Raw genomic sequence first — 19,512 nt, 5'->3', positions numbered from 1 at the left:
AATTTGGGAAAAAATTAATATCACTAATAAATACTGCAAATATTTCTGTAAGATACCCAGTCCTTATTCTGGACTATTCAAGGGGGTAATTTTGAACCAAAAGACAAAGTTGCAGAAAACTTAAGACTCTTTAAAAATAAGATAACTCTTCAAATATTGGCATTTTTAAATGAAGAAATATACAAAGATCTCTAAAAGCACCATATGGGTTTTTAAAGTATCTCTTAGGATTATAAATATGCAGGTCCATGGAAAAGGTATCAGCCATTCAAACTTTCATCTGTAGAACAAAACAATTGGAGTTTTTTAAATAACTTGAAAAAATGTTCAGCCTCTCCAATAAAGCATGTACATGTTTTTTACATACATAAATACACAATTTTCACTATATTCTAAACATTGAATGTTTTCTTCAAATTGCTTATTTGGTATGGAGTGTTTTTTTGAAAAATAAACAATATAGTGTATGCTTTAAAGAGAAAACAGCAGAATATCAGCTAGCAAGTATCAAAACAACCTGAGAGACCTACCAGATATGAGGAATATCTGTAATTGTGTCCTTATATTACTTAGAAGATACGTATCTTGTTTTTTTTTTAAAGAAATAGTTAATTTATATCGTCTAGGACTAGAATTGTCCTGCTTTTAATTTATTGCAATGTATTTATAAATCTCCAAGTTTAATTAGCACACACATTTAGTAAAAGTGGAAACACATTCAATTACTCAGATTCACTTTGATAAAGATTTACAAATGCTCTATATCAAGATGCATCACATAAAAACAATGGCATTGTTAATTTCAGAACTATTTATGTTCAGACTTTAGAATCAATGTCTATACTTTTTTTGTTGTTTGGGGTACTGGAAATTGAACCCTGGGCGCTTTAACACTAAGTAAATTTTCTAGCTCATTTTCCTTTGCTTAGGACATCATTAAAGTGCTGAGAGGCTGGTTTCAAATTTGCCATCCTCCTGTCTAAGCCTCCAAAGTTACTTGATGACTGGTGTGTGCCACTGTACCCAGTGCATCTATACCCCCATTTTTTAAAATACAACCTTTTAATATTCAAGGCACAATCTGATAGGAATTAGTAATTATCTTCCCAATTTATCCAAAGTATCATAGACACCTCCCTGATATTCTGAAACTAGGTTGATATATTTACTATTTATAATATTAAAATGTCCATACCATATTTATTTATATGGACAATCCATTAATTTCTGACAGATATATTGCTGTTTAACTTGCTTGTATAATTGAACACCTCCTTTTTTTTTTTTTTTTACTTAAACCACCACAAATTAAAGCTATTTGCAAACTAAGGGAACAGGCAAAAGATTCCAGGAAACTAAATAAGGCATCTAAGGTTTCTCTCTGCAATTTCTTTGGGATTCATTGGCCAATTTCCAACACACATTTCTAAATATTCTTTATATCAGTAATAAAATTGTCTTTTTAAAAAGTTCTTCACCTGATTACTTCTAAAGGATAGACAATAATTCTTTTTCAATCACACTTTACATATTAATAAAAACAGAATCTATGATGGTCAAAATAATGCTTAATAAGTACAATGTTTCCATTGATGAGGTTCAGCACTTTGTCACAAACACAAGGGTGTATATTACTGAGTATATTACTCAGACTATTAGTCAACATTTGTTACTGCTAGATTTCTGTTAATGGGCATAAATAGTATCCAATAATTTAGTGTCAACCTATTTATGTAAACATATGTGTACAGTAATTCAGATAGGAAATTATGGAAAAGTAAGAGATGAACTGGAACAAAACTATCAGCAAATTCAATCTTATAAATTCAAACTCAAAGCTATATCTTCCTATGAGTATAGGAAAGAGGAGAGAAAAATCCTATCTCAAGAGATAATCACTGAGAATTTAAAATCCAAGAAATATCATTTTGCTCACATTTCAAGACTTTATTTTAATGTCAGAGCTAGTAAATAGGCATAAAATTACTATATCTTACAGTTCTATGTTTATCAAAGAAAATGTAAAACACAGTTGGTTTATAACATTGTTGAAAAAGTCAAAAATGCTCATACTCTAGAAGCTCTAAATGAACAACAGGGACACCTTTAAGCCTGGATTCCATATTTCCATTAATACTTCAAAATTTAAAACAAAAACTTTAGAAACAGAGCACAATGTTCAAGTTAATGATTTATTATAAAGCATCATTGATATCCTCATCAATATCCCTCACATAAAGTAAATATATCTTATTGGCACAGTTATTAAAAATACTTATTTGGGGTATCTGGATCTCTACTTGATATATATAAAATGGTAATTTAAAATATTACCTATTTCACTTGAAAGATGAAGTGGAAAAAATGTATATAAAATACTTAATAAATAGACTCAATAAATTTTATTTTACCTTTTAGATGCAAAGACTAGTAATTCTTTTTAAAATAATTTTTAGTTGTAGTTGGACACAATACCTTTATTTATTTGTTTATTTTTATGTGGTGCTGAGGAAGGAACCAAGGGCCTTGCACCAGGGCCTTGCACAAGCTAAGCTAGTGCTCTTCCACTGAGCCAAAACCCCAGCCCAAAGACTAGTAATTCTTTTTTTGCATACATAATGACTAGAGTCTTTATTTTCTGAGATAAAAACCATTTCTTTTATTTTTTAAGAGAGAGAGAGAGAGAGAATTTTTTAATATTTATTTTTCAGTTTTCGGCGGACACAACATCTTTATTATATGTGGCGCTGAGATCGAAACCGCTTGAGCCACCTCCCCAGCCCTCATGTTTTCTTTTAACTGAGTACTTTCTTCACACTGTTTCCTCTTTTGGTAACAGTTAAGTCCCAGCTTCAAGAATATTACATCTGGCCAGGATGAGCCAGTGTGAACACAATCCCCAAAGGATTTCAGAACAAGAAAACACATCCTCTCCATTAACTTAGAAAGAGTCTGGGAATCAAACAATTAAAATCTCCACCTTCTAAGGGGTGGGGTTGTGGCTGAGTGGTAGAAGGCTTGCCTAGCATGTGTGATGCACTGGGTTTGATTCTCAGTACCTCATAAAAATAAATAAAAGTCCACTGACAACTAAAAAATATTTTTAAAAAAACCACTCCACCTTCTAAACAGAAAACCTAGGGCTCAATGCAAACATAGAAGTCAAAATGAATCAGGAATGAGGTTCAGCACTTTGTCACATACACAAGGGCAAGATGGTTTCTGAGAAATAATGCCCTGACCATCTGGCCTCTTTTCTTAGGAATGGACACACTCTAGTATTTTGAAAGGAAGATTTTTTTGTTTCTATTTCATTTCCAAAAAAATGATAAAATGTACTAAAAGTGGATCAGAATAAATCAGCTCACTCATGAGAAACATTCCTGGATAGAGATTTTTGGCTGCCAAGAATATTTAGCACATTATGTCAAAGTGGCGAAATTCTGGGCAATTTTGAGAAAATTCAAAGGTGGTGGCTACATTTGATGACAGGTTCATGTAGAATACACACACCTATAACTGCCACTTTTTTTCAGTGTATATATCAAGGGGCCAAGATTCCTGATCATCAAAATAAGTTATTGTGTACATTACAGTGCACAGAACAAGAGAGGGAAAGACACTTTCTTGGAGGGCGGGCAACTGACAGGCTTCCTGCAAAAGGTCCATTCTGAAAATGGAAGGACTGGGGCTCTGGGCCCTGTGGCCTTCATTAGCTTGACTCCTCCTTCTTGGTTGCAGGGGCCTCATGGGAGCCATTCCTCTACACATTCCACTGGTTTGTCCTCCTCCACTTCCTTATGCTCTTGAGGATAGAAGTCCAGGTATTTCTGCATGCATCCTTGCATAGCCTAGAACTGGTCTTCACTTTCTGGTCCCTTGATATCCTCTGTGTTATAGTGGAAGCAAGATAAGGCCAACTTGAACTGGTCCCCACAGGGACTGCTAGGCAGTTTGGGTGAAGTCTTCCTTTGGCAGGATCAATCTGTGCTCTTCCTAATTAGTACTGGGGTCTTCAGTCATCAACTGCATTGCTGTGGGTTTCATGGTCTTCTTTGGTCACAAACATGACATGATCTTTCCCTTTCACTTCTTCTTTTCTTGGTCAAGAATAAAAGCCTCCTTCACTGCTCCATGGTGAACTGTCTTATTGGTTCCACAGTTCTCCCTGCCAGCAGTGGACCAAGGCTACTGTCAGGTGCTTGGACCTCACAGGTGACTACAGAGTTTTTGACACTAATAGTTATTAAGTAAATCCCCACTGTACAAAAATTGATTGGTAACAAGTTCTATGATGCTAAGAAAAATTTCCATGAAAAAATCTAGTGTTAGGGCTGGAGTAGCGGCTCAGTGGTAGAGCGCTCTCCTAGCATGTGCGAGGCCTTGGGTTCGATCCTCAGCACCACATAAAAATCAGTAAATAAATAAAATAAAGATATTGTGTCCATCTACAACTAAAAAAATAAAAAACTATTTTAAAAAAATCTAATGTACCCATGTGCTTACATGTACTTATACATGTTCTTGCTAAATTTTAACATTATATTTTCTTTCATTTAATTTTGCTTCATATCTTCTATCATATGCTTTAGTTTTTACATATTTTATACTTGTTTTAAGAAGAGACGTTTGCTTGCTCATTTAGATGGGCCATTAATAAGCAAACTCAATTTTTTGCCAGGATTTCTTTAAAGATGACATAATTCATTCTAATCAATTTCTTAATTTCTATTTCAAATGATAATGATCCAATTTTCATTCTTTGCTGAGACTAGAATTTTGGCAGCACCTACTGGGTAAACAAGGAGACTATGATAGAATGCAAATCTATGAACAAAAAACATTTCAGTGTTTATGTTTATAAATTTATGTCCTGGTAAGTGAGAGCAGGTTTTTGCATTAAAAAGAGATACATTTTTATCTATATATTATTTCAAATGACTGCTTGCCAACATCATCAAAAAATATAAATTTTTTAAATCTACCAAACCAGTGTAAGAAAATTTTTTTTCTTAAAAGCCAAACATAATTTTCTAGTCTTGAAGGCAAGAAAATATAATTTTGCAAGTAAATAGATAATATCAAATTCAACATTTTAATTACATGACTGAATTTCTATATTTGTGCTGCATATTTAATCCAAGACTATCAATAGAAAATAATTTAAATTAATGTCATTGGAATTCCCAGGTCTTTACCAAACCAACAAATGTTAAAGGAATAAAAGCACAGAACATCCACCACAGCCTTGACTTTGTCCCAAAACGTAGAAATCCCCTCTTCTAAAATGGACATAAACACATTTTTGTACAATTGATTCTATAGGGGTTATTGGAGCATGAAAAGTAAGCGAGTCACTCTAACTTGAATTAAGGAAACTAAGCATTTTTATAGTACACTTCAATTAAAATTTGTTTGGCTAATAGAATTTTACTGAATTAAAATTCAACACTAGTAGTCTGCCTTTAAACTTTCAGACTGGCTCCAAACAATGAATAGAAAGCTGTAAGAGCAGCAATATGTTTCTAATGAAAGGAGACACTCTATTTAATGAATATATTTACATCTATATTTTACAAAAATATGCTAAGAAATAAGCTCAGGTCAGCGTAGTCAAATTGATAATTTCTTTAAAGTTTTATTCAAGAGCCTAAGTTTTGGTATAAAGTGATCAACTTTATTCCTAAAAGTGTTATAAGGAAAACATATATACATTTTTGTGCTATGGAATCCATGGATAAGAGGTTTATCTGCTCCTGACTTTTAGAGAGAAGATGAAGCTGCCACTGTAATCATCAGTAACAGAAAATATTTATTTGTAGGGAAGAAGAGGGGAAATCAGAAATGCTGAAGTAGAAAAAGACAAAGAAGTGTCAATGTTATTTTCTCTTCTAATAAAAAAATCCATATCTGCAGAGTTAACACCTCATACTCTACAGAGGTGCATCATCCCAATGACTGGGCCATGCACCCAGTTCCATTTCTAATTTCCCAAGCACATCAATGACTTCAAAATTAATTCCTCAGCAGCAAAAGAGCAACAATAATAATAATGTTTAGTAAGGAATTAGATGTGATGATAAATATAAAGCATTTATCATAGGGACTTGTATACAATGCTTTTCTCTTATTGTTGCCATGATTATTATGACCTTGAGGAAAAAAATAAGGAATAATTTCCCAAGTTTATATTCCCACAAATAGAAGAAATAATGCCCTTAAGCTTTCCACATTACTCTTTCCTTGGCACAAACTATTACATTCTTATTCATAAGTAGAAAAATATGAAGACATTTTCCTTTCACAAGTTTAAAGTTCCTAAAACATATTTAACAGTAATTTCAAAATAAAATTTTAAAAATCAGTGGCTCATCACTCGTACAGATGAAGGATAATTCTATACTTTTCTATCCTTTTTCTATTTTACTGTCTTTCTCCCATGTGACATTCATTGATGCTACTAATCATGAATATTGCACTGCTCTGACTATAATTCTCTCCCACAAGTTGCCAGGAATCCGAGTTTAGTGGAAATAAGTATGTGACCCAGATACTTATCATCATCTGTTAGAAGACTGAGGTGGTTTTTTTTTAATAGTTACCTTACATTAAACTAAGAAAAAATACACAAAGATGAAATTAAACTCTCTGTAAAATAATACTATTTTATTATTTGTGACAAAACAATACTTGTTGTGATAAATAATACTATTTTAATACAAATAATGACTATTTTATTACAATAATATACTATAAAAAAGAGACCAACAACCTGAGTATTTAATATGAAATCATGAACTTTTAAAACTTTGAGATAATGCAATATATAAGTTAGTGTCAAATAACACTGTAGTTGTATTTCATTTCTTAGGGGTAAAAGAAGAAAAAAAGGCAGTTTATTCCAGAGCAAATAGCTTACACTGCCATCTGAAGGAAACCAAGAGCATAAAACAACGTATCTGCCAGGTTGAAAACAAAAACCTCTTCTGCACTCAGGAGCCATGGCAGGATGAAAGAAGCACAAGCAACTGTAATTACAAAGGAAGACCTGGAAGCTTCCTTACCAGGACATTCCAGAAGATATTACAGCAACAAAAGTCACAAAGCAAATTCTAAAACAGTTCTCAAAATTAAAGCTTTGCCCTTTTCTCATCAAAGGCTACTGTGGATTGCTTTTGTTAAATATGCACTGAAGGAAAATGATATGAAAGGAAGAAACTACAACAAAACACCTGTGTGTACTCCTCACATTGACAGGTTAATTGTAAAACCACAAACACATCCCTGAAGATGTAACTCAAAGCCCATGGAGAATTTGAAAGGGGTGAAAAAAAAAGCCCCATTAGACTTTCACAATATACTGAGCAGCTGAAAATGTATCTGGCTTTTATGTGCATCACTAAGAACTAAGGGATTGTATAGTGGTGTAGTTTCAACAATATTGGGATTTTAGTTACCTTTAAATTCATATTATTGCCGTCAATCAACTGTTGGGTATAGGCAAGAAAAGAAGAAAAAAAAACAAATGATTTTCATTTAAAGCTGGGTTTCTTACCTATTTGTAAGCATGAAACACTAAATAAATGTACTTGGGTATATGAGTATATCTTATTTATGCATATAGTTGAAGTATCAATAAATAAAACTAAGGTTCTAGTATAGTTTTCATGCCATTAAATTTCTTCCAATAACTTCCAAGACTGAAGAACATGAAAAAGTTATTTGTGTCTTTGAAAAGCAACACTTCATTACTAATGGAACATTTCATAAAATGCTATCAATTTCACATGATTTTACTACTACAATGTAGCAGGAAATTCACTTCACCACATTTTTCTTCTCATAAACTATTACCTGGGAATAAACTGAGCTTCTTTTGAAAGGCTAAACATTACTTAATGTACCTTACATCTAAATATTAAGCCTAATATTCCAATTATTGTCATTCTCTAGATATGCTTTGGAATGAAACAAACAATAATAAAAATGATAATGGAAACAAGTTATACAAACAAGGTAATATATTTAGGCATTTTTGTCTGTTAACACCTCATAATATCATAGAAGAACTAGAAACTGAATTCCATATTATCCCAACTTACATAAATTCTTTTTAAAAATAAGGAATTCCGCTCAAGAAATAATGTTTCAAATTCCACAAAAATGTCATTGACCATATGAGATTCACCAGTATGCAAAGCTGAATGAGAAAGAGTATCTGTTTTAGTCAGATTTTTCATTATTGTCACTAAAAGACCTGATAAGAACATTCCAGAGGAGAAGTTTATTTGGTGCTCACAGTTTGAGAGGTCTCAGTCTATAGACAGCCGGCTCCATTTCTCTGGTCCAAGGTAAGGCAGAGCATCATGGTGGAAGTTTATGGTAGAATTTAGCAGCTCAGAACATGGCCACTGGGAAGCAGAGAGAAACTATCCTTGGCTCAACTGGGACAAAATATAAATTCCAATGTCACATCCTCAATAACTCATCTCCTCCAGCCAAACCTATCAGCCTTCAGTTACCACCCAATTGATCTTTACCAGGGGACTGATACACTGATTAGGTTAAAACTCGCCAACCCAATTATTTCACCTCTAAACCTTCTTGCGTTGTCTCAAACATAAACTTTTGGGGGATATCTCACAACTCAACCATAATGAAAATCGGTGCAAGAAATGCTCTCAATTTGAGAGGGGCTGTGGATACAGACTTGTAAATAATTCAAAGAAGATGCAAAATGTTCAGTTAGAAAAGTACAACATATTGTGTATACCAAGAACTCTGTCCTGGCTATTCAATTTCTCCTGCATCACAATGAGGCTGATATAGAACCTCAAGAACATTCAATGATGAGCAGCAATCACTCTCCATATGTGTAACAAAATATGTAAACTCCCACTTTACATTTGTTTTATAATTAAAATATTTGGGAAGTTAGATTGTGGTATATGATACTCACTGAAATTGCCATTACACATAGAAGGAACAAGATATTTAAGAGGGGAAAATGGTTAAAAAATGATCAGACTAAAGAACTTTAACACTATATTCAAAGATCTATATAGATAAGTAACTACTCATTTAAACTTAATAGTAACTTGATACTCTTTCAATGCTTACTCTTGAAATCAAAAAGAATAGTAGAATTTCCTAGTCCCATGTAAACAATAATACCTGGCTGGGGCTTATTAAACTTAATAATTGTATTCACTTTCCAAACTTCAATCCACATATGTAATCCATATAATCCATATATAGCTTTTGGGTCCAGGATGATGCTTGATTTTCTTTTGTTTTGTCTTTTATTTCATATAATTAGTAAAAATGAAAAGGGGCTTTTTTCTTCCTCATACACCATTGCTACATAATTTCTCCCTTAAAACAATATATTGTATTATCTAAGCTGCAAAAGACATACGGATTAATAGAAAAGTATGTAGTAGGCTGTATCTATATATTTTGTTTCTTATGTTATTCACACGCAACTTTCTAAAATTCATTTAGAAGTAATTTCCTTTTTGACAAAGAAATTTTGCTTATAGGATAAGAGATTCTTTATTCATTCTGCAACATTAGTGTTGTGCATTCTATTGATAACTGAGAACCAAGAAATGGAAGAGGATTTAGGAGCTAGGCTTTCTAGCAGAATGGAGGAAGGATCTGAGTGGAATATAAAATAATGTCTATTTTCTCCAAAGCACATCCTCTTGAGACTCATCTCTACGGTGAAGGAAAGGAAAAAAGAACCTAAGAGTGGGTTATATGACAACTCCGAATGGTGTTACTCAACCACCACCCAATCTGCTTATTTAATCTTTATTTTAGTTACTCAGGTTCTCTCTCTCTCTCTCTCTCTCTCTCTCTCTCTCGCTCTCGCTCTCTCTCCCCCCCCCGTGTGTCTGTGTATGTGTGTTTCTGAAAGAAAAAGAGAAATAGTCTAGATCCCTATTATCTGAAATCTGAGAGCCCCCATTCTGTCATTTCCTCCTTTTGAACCATTTTTGTTAGCTCTGTGCCTCAGTAAGGGTAAGAAAGAGAAGCCTTCACAGACCCACCCAGACTCACTCACTGCCTACCTCCTGATTTTCTCCCTGCTAGGTTTGTGTGACATCTAAAATCAAGCAGGCTTGCTTCAATCTGTGTTAAGTCCTCTCCCTGGAACCACCCTTACATGATGCAGAGCTTCCCTGCACTTTGTCCCACATTTCAAAGCTACTGATTCACACTGAGGGTGGAGTTACCTCAGTCACCTGCCAAAGACAAAACAAGACCATCAGCTCCCAGGATGAGCAGAATTAGAAAAGAAAAAAAAAAAAAAAAACAGTTTCGCACTAGTATATTTCAGCAAATTCTGTTTCCGATCTCCCCTACTACGAACCATTCACAGTTCTTCCATATTGATGCACTAATGGAGACTACCCTCCAGAGCTGGTGCTCTGGGCAGAAACTCACCCTTTCCTGTCTCTTCATGGCCAATCTTCGCATCATTAGACAGCAAGCTACAATGATGGGCTAATCAATTTTAATCAATAGAAGCTGCTGATTTAGAAACTAACACACAAGCTTCAAAGACATTATCATACTCCTAAAAGCTTATGATGAAAAATTCAGTCACCTTCGCAAAGTGCTGTGATAAATTAAGACCAAATAACATCTTAAGAGCCCTCTGTGAATCACAAAACTCATACTTTACCTCAGAATTTCCACAGTCACCAAATATGCAGGAATTACTATTAGATTTTTAGGATGAAGACTCTCATTCAAAATATCCAGTGATTTGTATGCAATTCTTGAGAAACTCAATAGTAGAATCTGGTCTTAAAACTGGATGAACTGTTTTCAAGCTTCATAGTTTATCAGAATCACGTCAAGAGTTTACTTATATGGATTGCAGGGTCCTCCTGCATTTCTGTTTCATAGGTCTGGGTGAAGCTAAGGGATTTGCATTTCAAACAAATTTCCAGATAATACAGATACTGCTGGCCCAGAAATTTTGAGAATCACTGACCTAAATCTAATACCAGACCCAGTGGACTTCCCACTGCAGCAGTGAAGCACAGTTAGTTAAGAAAGTTGTTTTTTAAGGCCTCAACTCTCAACTTTGAGTACAGACTCCAGCAACTCCATGTGGCAAGTTATTTAATATTTCGTTGTTCCTTCATTTATGGGTCAATAAAGTGCAGGAAAATAAAATCTAGTGCACAGTATTTGTGAAAATTAATTTAGATAGTATATTTTGAAAGGTTTAGAATTAATGTGACCATAAAATACTATCTGTTTTCCTTATACTATTATTTTAAAGTATTAGAGAATTGCTTTATCCTGCTTAAGTACCAGTATATTGTTAATATTCCAATGGAGACAAACATTTGATTACAAATCAGAGACAAGGTGAATAGAGAAGCAATTATTCACATGCATATTTGACAATTTAAATATCAATGTCATGCATGATAAGGAATACATGTATATTTAATTTTTCTTTTAAAGAATAAAAGATAATTCATCAAATAGATAAGTCCATCTTGTTAGATTATAGTATATTCAAGGAAAAATTGCACTTATTAACTTCCACTCTATTTTAACTAGGTAAAAGCAACTTTATATATACCACTAGTGTCCTGTAGTGTCAAGAATTTTAGCAGAGTAATAAATGTACTAAGATTCTTTAAACAGTGATTCTCAAATGTTAGGGTTCATCAAAACACTTGGAAGGCTTGACAGATCACCAGGAACCACTCCAGAGTTTCCAACTATGGAGGTATGAGGAGCAGCCTGAGAATTTTCAATCTTCCAAATTATGCTAATACTGTAGATCTAGGAATGATACTTTGAAATCATACCTTGTGGTACTCCCCTTTTCCTCAATCAGCATCAATGCACTTACCCAAATCCCATCATAAAAACAGGGACTATGCAAGGAAAAGGGTCTTGACATAACAAAACAACAGATCTTAACAAAACTACTAGCTTTATTTTCTTGAATCTATATAATTCAAATGGTCTTAACTCATAAGACAAGAGTCATCACCATCTATTTCCTAATGCAAAAAGAATATCACAACTTTTCTGACAAGTTCTTTTAATAGTGTAAAGAGACCACTCACTAATCCATATATTATGAGGAATAAAAAGAAATAAATTTATATGGAAGAACTTTGATATAAGATAGAAATGAAACCATCACAAGAGAGAGTTACCAAGGAAGTGATATCATGAATTCATTTCTTAGTATAGTCTGCTTGCAGTTAGTACTATAAAATAAAAATTGGAAAACTTCTATAATGGATTATAAATTTAAGAGAAGGGACAGTGTTTTATCTCACTTTACAATGTCAAGCATGTAGAAATATACCAATATGTTTCCTGAATCAGCAATCATAAAAGGCACAACAAATGAATAAGAATAAATTAATATGGCAATATATACACAATGGACCTATATTTAGCCCAAAGGAAGAATGCAGTTATGTCATTTGCAGGAAACTGGATGAAAATTAAAAACATTATATTAAGCAAAATAAGCCAAACTCAGAAAGTCAAGGGTCATATGACCAATTATATTGTGTGCATGTGCAAATATGTAACAAAAAATCCATCCTATCATGTACAACTATAACACACCAGTAAAATGGGAAAAAATCAAAGTAAACAAAGAATAAATTAATGAATAAATGGATATGAACGGCAATACTGAACAGTTATGCCTGAGTCACCAAATATTTCTCCAGCAAGGAATGGTATATAAAATAATGTATAACATGAAATAAATTGCATAAGAAATAATATATTCTTTCTGATCAGATGAAGATTCATTAGTAAATAACTGATATAAATTCATAATGGAATTATGTTCAATTTTAGTATCAAACTAAATCAAAATATTCAATGTCTAAAAGTAAATATGGTAGAACCAATCCACTGAACATAAGCAACAAGTATTCTTCTATTACAAAGTTTCATTTCCTTCTTCACTGGTCAAATAAATCTGAGAATCTCACAGAATCTGCTAATAAAATGCAAGAAAAGGAAAACACAAATACAAAAACCACATCTTAAAACAAATAAAACTATTCATCATACCAAATAACATCTTAATAAAAATAAATAAATGTGTGGCTTAGACCAAATTTAAACATGATTTTCAAAATCAATCAATATAGGTATCAGAAATGCCTGATGCTTTATTTACAATGTTTTTAAAATACAGCTTACTGAAAACTTCTAATTATCCAGTTTATACACTTTCCCACCAAACTTTCAACATTAACTCTTCCCTAATAAAATACTACTTTATAGGTTCTAATCTCAAATAATTTTACTCTTCTCTCTGTATATGTAGTTGTGACAGTAGAGAATTAATAAATTAAAAAAAATAGAGCTTAGATTCTAATATGACATAGAATGATTCTCATTATTTCTACTATCTCCTAGGAAAGATCCTTCCTAGGTATCAGAAAAGCTTTAAGGAAACCACGGCATCAGAAGATAATTTACACATCATTCCTGTATCCAGCAATACAAACTGTGGCTTACAAATAGTGCTAAATCTTAAGATTATGAAAGTTGTAATACAGAAGAGATTCAGGTACATGCATAGACACTGAACCAGGATAAGGGCAACACCTTCATCTTCTGAGTGATAAGACCTCCCAGAAATCCTGTACTTTAGAACCATGAAAAGAATAGTTTCTTCCTTTATTGCAAGATGACAAATCAATATTCATAAGGTAAATTTCACAGGTACATGCAATAGTATCTCCTCCCCTACCTGACCTCCTAGAACTTTGTTAATTCACAAGCAAGGGTTGGGGGTTGGAGACCATGTCCCCTCCCCGTACCTTGGTAGGCCTTTATGATGGCTGTGACCTGAAGAGTATTGATTAAATGATGCTATATGACTTCCAAGTCTAGGTTCACACAATGTCATGTTGTGTGCTTGTATGAATACGTAACAATGAACCTCATTAACATTTACAATTAAAATGCACAAATAAAAATTAAATTTTAAATGCATGAAGCTATGCATAATTTTACTAGGATACTACTAAACCAAATCATCATATTCTGATGAAAGTTTAGCAGCCAATGAAGGGATCTACAAGGAATGATATTAAGAACAACATCTTACAAGCTCAACTGAACTTCTAGCCAACAGTGAGCCCCACTTTGCTATTTATATGTCTGAGTTATCTTGAAATTGGATTATACACTGCCTACCCAAGCCATCTTAGGTAAAGCACACTATCTGTACAAAGACATTTCCTAATGGATGATGCATAAGCAACACAAATAATTGTTCTTTTAAACCAATAAGTGGGGATTATTTCTTACGCAGCAGTAAATAGATGATACAAATCACAAGTCAATGTTCTGCTCTACAACCATGAAGTAATGGGAACATATCATTATAAATATCAGTTGGTGTTAGTTTTGAAATAGAAATTTCTTTAGCATAGTTTTGCAACTCAAAATTATATCATATTTTATTAACTAAGAAACAATGTTCAGAATATATTAGTTATAGAGATAATAAAAATTTAGTGACAGTTGGAAATAACAATAAATATATAATCAAGCTGTTCACATTGCACATAATACATTTATACAGAAATTCTAAAATTAACAAAATTAAATAACCTTCCTCAGTGAGCCTGTGTGTCACACATGAACATACACACATATATCTGCAAAACAAGTGCAGGATCTGAACGAAATAAAATAATTCCATAATTGTCTTACTTCAGACATTAATGAGTTAATAACTCACTTATTTGCTGGTTAAATGACTAGGTAGTAGTTATAATAAGGGTATCGTTAGTCAACACTATCTATTTCAGACCTAATTTAATAGTAAAATTGAAATGAATATTAATTTATCCTTTTAGTTTTTCCATGGAAATGTTGAAGACAACAAAAATCTCTATTAAATTTCAGATGTTTCCCTGGTGTGGAATGGTGGAATGAAATTAATCAAACTACCTATATACATATATGAATATACCACAACAAATGTAACATTTATGTATAAAACAATGATTTTTTAAAACTGTAAATAAATAGAAAAGAAGACCAGTAGAGTACTAGAAAGGGAACAGGTAGAGGAATGAAAGGAAGATATGGGGAAGTACTAGGGACTGAACTGGAGCAAATTACATCCCTTGTCAAATTATGTCACAATGAACCCAAATATTATGTGTGCCTATCATGCACTAATAAAAATTGAAAATAAATAAACCACAAAGTTAACTGGTTAAATTAAAAAAAAGTTCCCCTGGTGATTGCTATTACAACAATGAAAACCACAATGTTCATCCTATAATTCAAAAACCTATTAATACAATATTTTTCAATCTCCTTAATACATTTCATTGAAACTTATCTTTGCTCTAATTGGGAAAATATTTTTTTATTCTATAATATTTTCCTTAAATTAAATCAATACTTTATTAAACACATATTTATTGAGCAACTATTATATCCAAGACGATTTTATAAACATTGAGAACAGCCACTCTATACACTGAAAATACAGCAGAGGAAAGATAAAAGTCACTGCTCCCATGAAGTTTCTGGGAGATACAAAAACTTACATAGACTATGTGGGATCTGAACATCCCAGAATTAACCACCTTCCCAAAGACATGACACTGAACATAATTTCATGATCCAGACATGATCTTAAACTTGAACATCACCAAAACTGCATGATGTCTCCTGAGCCTGATAAAGCTGTAATTGATTTTCTCCAAATGATACTAAGTATACAGGCTTAACTTTTCAAAACTTGTAACTACAATGACTAGATAATAGGAGGAGAAGGTGAACTGCAGGGATGGAATCCTTTGTTAAATGAATCTATCCTTTTCTTCCATTAAGCCTAAGTATTCACAAAAAAATAAAATAAAACGACTGTGATCTAGTGATGCTTAGCTTTCAACAATTTAATCAAGCAAAGGGTGAGGAGTCCTACCAAGAAATAAGACAGTTGTTTACCTAATGATAGATTTCCCATCCACTGGTTATTTAAAGTCTGGTTTTCTTCAGAACCGGAGATTAGGGTTTATTTTTGTAGTTAAAAAGTTACATATTAAATAGTTTCAATGCTTGTGATAGCATTGTTCTTCATTAAATAAAAAGCTATGTGTCTATTCATATCTATGTACATGTACACATGTTTAATTAAATGTACATATAATCAATGCATTTCATTATTGAAATTACAGCTCCTTGATGACTTTCAAGTAGCACTAAGAATCTGAGGCCAACTAACTGTAGAATTTTAAGGATGAGGAGAATTAAGCAAGTAGATTTAGAATAAAGAAACAATTCTCTTATGCAATTGTAAGAAAAAAGCCATTTTTAAAAGGTGGCTGTAACCTTAGTTATTCCCGTAGTTCACAACTTGCGACATGGAGTCTCACTGCCTAAATTCAGCTCTCAGACATGTACTGTTTGAGCCAAAACCATTTAGCTGAAAAGGAATGAAGGATACAAGGAAGAAAAGAAGGGATGGACAAAAAGAGGGAGCACCCTGGCCAGAACATGAACTCCTCAGTTACAGCGCATTCTTGCCACTCCCTATTAACTCCTGCTACTCAACAGGTGTTTGAGTTTATGACTCTGTCTGATCAGCCTGTCCTTTCTGGTCTGAGAAGATATTTAAATATCTTCTGAGGCACATGAATACTATGTAACCATTATTATAGAAGAGGTATTTTATAAAATGTTAATACATAAGTGAAGGTCTTAGTCACTATCTCACATTTATACTGTATATATGATTTCCAGTCCAAAACATATTCAACTAAAATGTTTGATAAAGTCCTTGAATAACTTCAGCTGATCTCTCCAATTTGTTAGACTTTTTTAATCCATTCACATGAATCATTTCTAAATTTATTACAGGCACTTCAAAATTCATTTACTTCTTCATAAAATTGGATCCTATTCCTGTTCATGATGAAATGAATGAAATACCAAAAATGTCTGTAAGCAGAGAGAATTCCCAAAGATAGGAAGATACATAGATGGATAGATTAAAAAAAAAAGGAGGATTCCCTATTACTGTTTAAGAAAGAGGTTTTAAAACATGTCTTACAAAGTTTGAAAATGTTTCATCTAAAATGCTGATTTCTTTATTTCTCTTTAGAAGAAATCAAACAATCTAAAATATACATTGCAAGCAACAGTCACTTGTATCATAAACAAATAATGGGAAAAATGCTTTTTCCTTTTATCACTTTTTATATGTTCAAGAACAAACCATAAAAATCAAAGGAATCTGTAAGTTCACATCTGTGCAAATCAGTGTGCCTCCTGAACAAGGATATTTTGAATATGCTGATTCACATTGCCATGGGGGGGCATGGGAGGATTAGATTAACTCTAGATAGGACAAAGGGGAAAAGGGGAGAGAAAGGAAGGGAGGCGGCATGGAGGTAGGAAAGAACAGTGGAATGAGATGGGCATCATTACCCTAAGTACATGTATATAGACACAAATGGTGTGATTCTACTTTGTGAACAACCAGAGATATGAAAAATTGTGCTCTATATGAGTAATATGAGTTGTAATGTATTCTGCTGTCATATATAACAAATTAAAATTAAATAAATGAAAAAAAATCAAAGGAATCCATAAATTGGCATCTGTGTGAATTAGTGTGCCTACCAAATAACAGCTTTAACATAATAAGGATCTGCACAGATCATCTTTCATTACCTTAGATGCTTAGCATATCCATAATGCAGCAAATGTAGCACTTCTATTTTCACACTTAAATTAAGTTTATCTTAACCAGGATGTCAGATTGACTGTCAGCAGAAGAGATTCTCAGACATTAATGTTCTTAGAACTGCATTATCACTTGAAAAGACAGAGAGTGAGCACTAAAGTCTTAAGAGCTTAATATGTGACATGCCAATACTGCTTTGGAATGAATTCCTATAACAGACAAAAAAACATCTGAATAATATTCCTTAAAAGAGAGGAGTACTAGGGGGAGAAACTATAAAACTACGTCTGTTTTACTGTTTCCTTGTATGAAAAAAAAAATAAGAAATAGAAACACAACACAAACAATTAACACTCTACTGTCACATAAAGCTTGTATAGCAACAAAATTTCTCCTAGGTACTTTCAAACTAAGTGACATTATGTATAAGGTATCTTTGCAGGTAAACTGTCCATGAAACCACCCAATATTTTCCACGTGGCCTGAATACATTTGTGGACAATGTTTCATTCCACCTATTTTTAATAATTTCAGGTTTCCTTCATGTAAGAAATGACCTAATGCACCCAGCTGTGTGGTCATCATTTCTCTCTACTCAGAGACCTCTCTATGATAGTTAGCAATTCCCAAGACAATTCTGGTACCTAAGGAGAAAAAAGGAAAATTGGAATTCTGATGATGATGTTTCATCTGTATAAATCTATTCCTGTATTCTCACTATTTTAAAGACATATTAATTTGTTTAAATGATAGGTATAGCTAATAAAGTCTTGAACAAGGAATCAGAAGACCTGATTAAATTCCCTCATGTCTCTTGTGAGTTTTCTCTTAAGCAAATCATGTAATTTCTTAGATCACAGCTTCATCATCAAAATGGAGAGAAAAACTGTCCTTACATAAATGTGAGATAAATCAAACAAGCTAATATATGAGAAAAACCTCAGTAAATTTAAAGTACTGATATTTGGATTTATAGACTATTATCTGCCCACCTTGCAACAATTTTTGCACATTTTTCTTTCCAAAAATTGTACTAACGTGGCAATTTCCAGACTTTAAGGAGTAAATAATGATTGGTTTAAGTCAATCACAGGGATCTCTCCCACCTACTCCTATGATTAGTCTGGGAAAAGTCCAGAGACTCCACTCTGATCAATGAAATACAGTGGGAATGCCTAATGAGACCAATTCTGGGAAAGGTTCATCTCCCTGATAAAAGGGAGACCCATATATAAAGAAGTCCCCTCCACCCCTCCACCATCTGCATTTGCTCCCTTTCTTTCTGCTTTGGACACCATTGGAGTTAAAATGTGATTTGCTCATACCTTGTGACTAAGATAAATTTAATCTGAGAACAAAAGCAAATATGCTGCCGGTGATGGAATAAACAGGTGGTTTGTTTCTTAGTGCATTTTCTGTAGACAGAATACCACCGACAAGGCAAATCATAAACAACAGAAGTTCATTTCACTCACGTTTGTGGAAGCTGGGAAGGCCAAGGGTATGGTGCTGGCACTTGGCAAGAGCTGTCTTGCTGCATCATGGTGTGGCAGAAGGGCAAGAGAGCATGTGTGAGACAGAAAAGGTGCTAGTAAGAGAACACACACATGCACTCCTTCATAACAAAGCCACTCCTGAAATAACAGCATTAGAGATAACTGGCCCACTTCTGAGATAACAGCATTCATCCATTTTCAGGGTGGAATCCAAATGATCTGACACCTCTGAAAGGTCCTACCCCTCATACTGCTACCATGGCAATGAAATTTCAACGT

At 33.3% G+C, this 19,512-nt stretch overlaps 1 pseudogene; it reads right to left on the bottom strand.

Annotated features, from left to right (window-relative positions):
• Window positions 1–2,495: 2,495 nt before the first annotated feature.
• LOC125610636 lies at window positions 2,496–19,280 on the bottom strand (annotated as a pseudogene).
• Between the last annotated feature and the right edge of the window lie 232 nt (window positions 19,281–19,512).

This window comes from Marmota marmota, unplaced genomic scaffold (assembly GCF_001458135.2).
Source record: "Marmota marmota marmota unplaced genomic scaffold, marMar, whole genome shotgun sequence".
In the NCBI taxonomy this organism is placed as follows: Eukaryota; Metazoa; Chordata; class Mammalia; order Rodentia; family Sciuridae; genus Marmota; species Marmota marmota.
The sequence above is the reverse complement of the archived record's forward strand: the minus strand, read 5'-3'. Positions and strand labels throughout refer to the sequence as shown.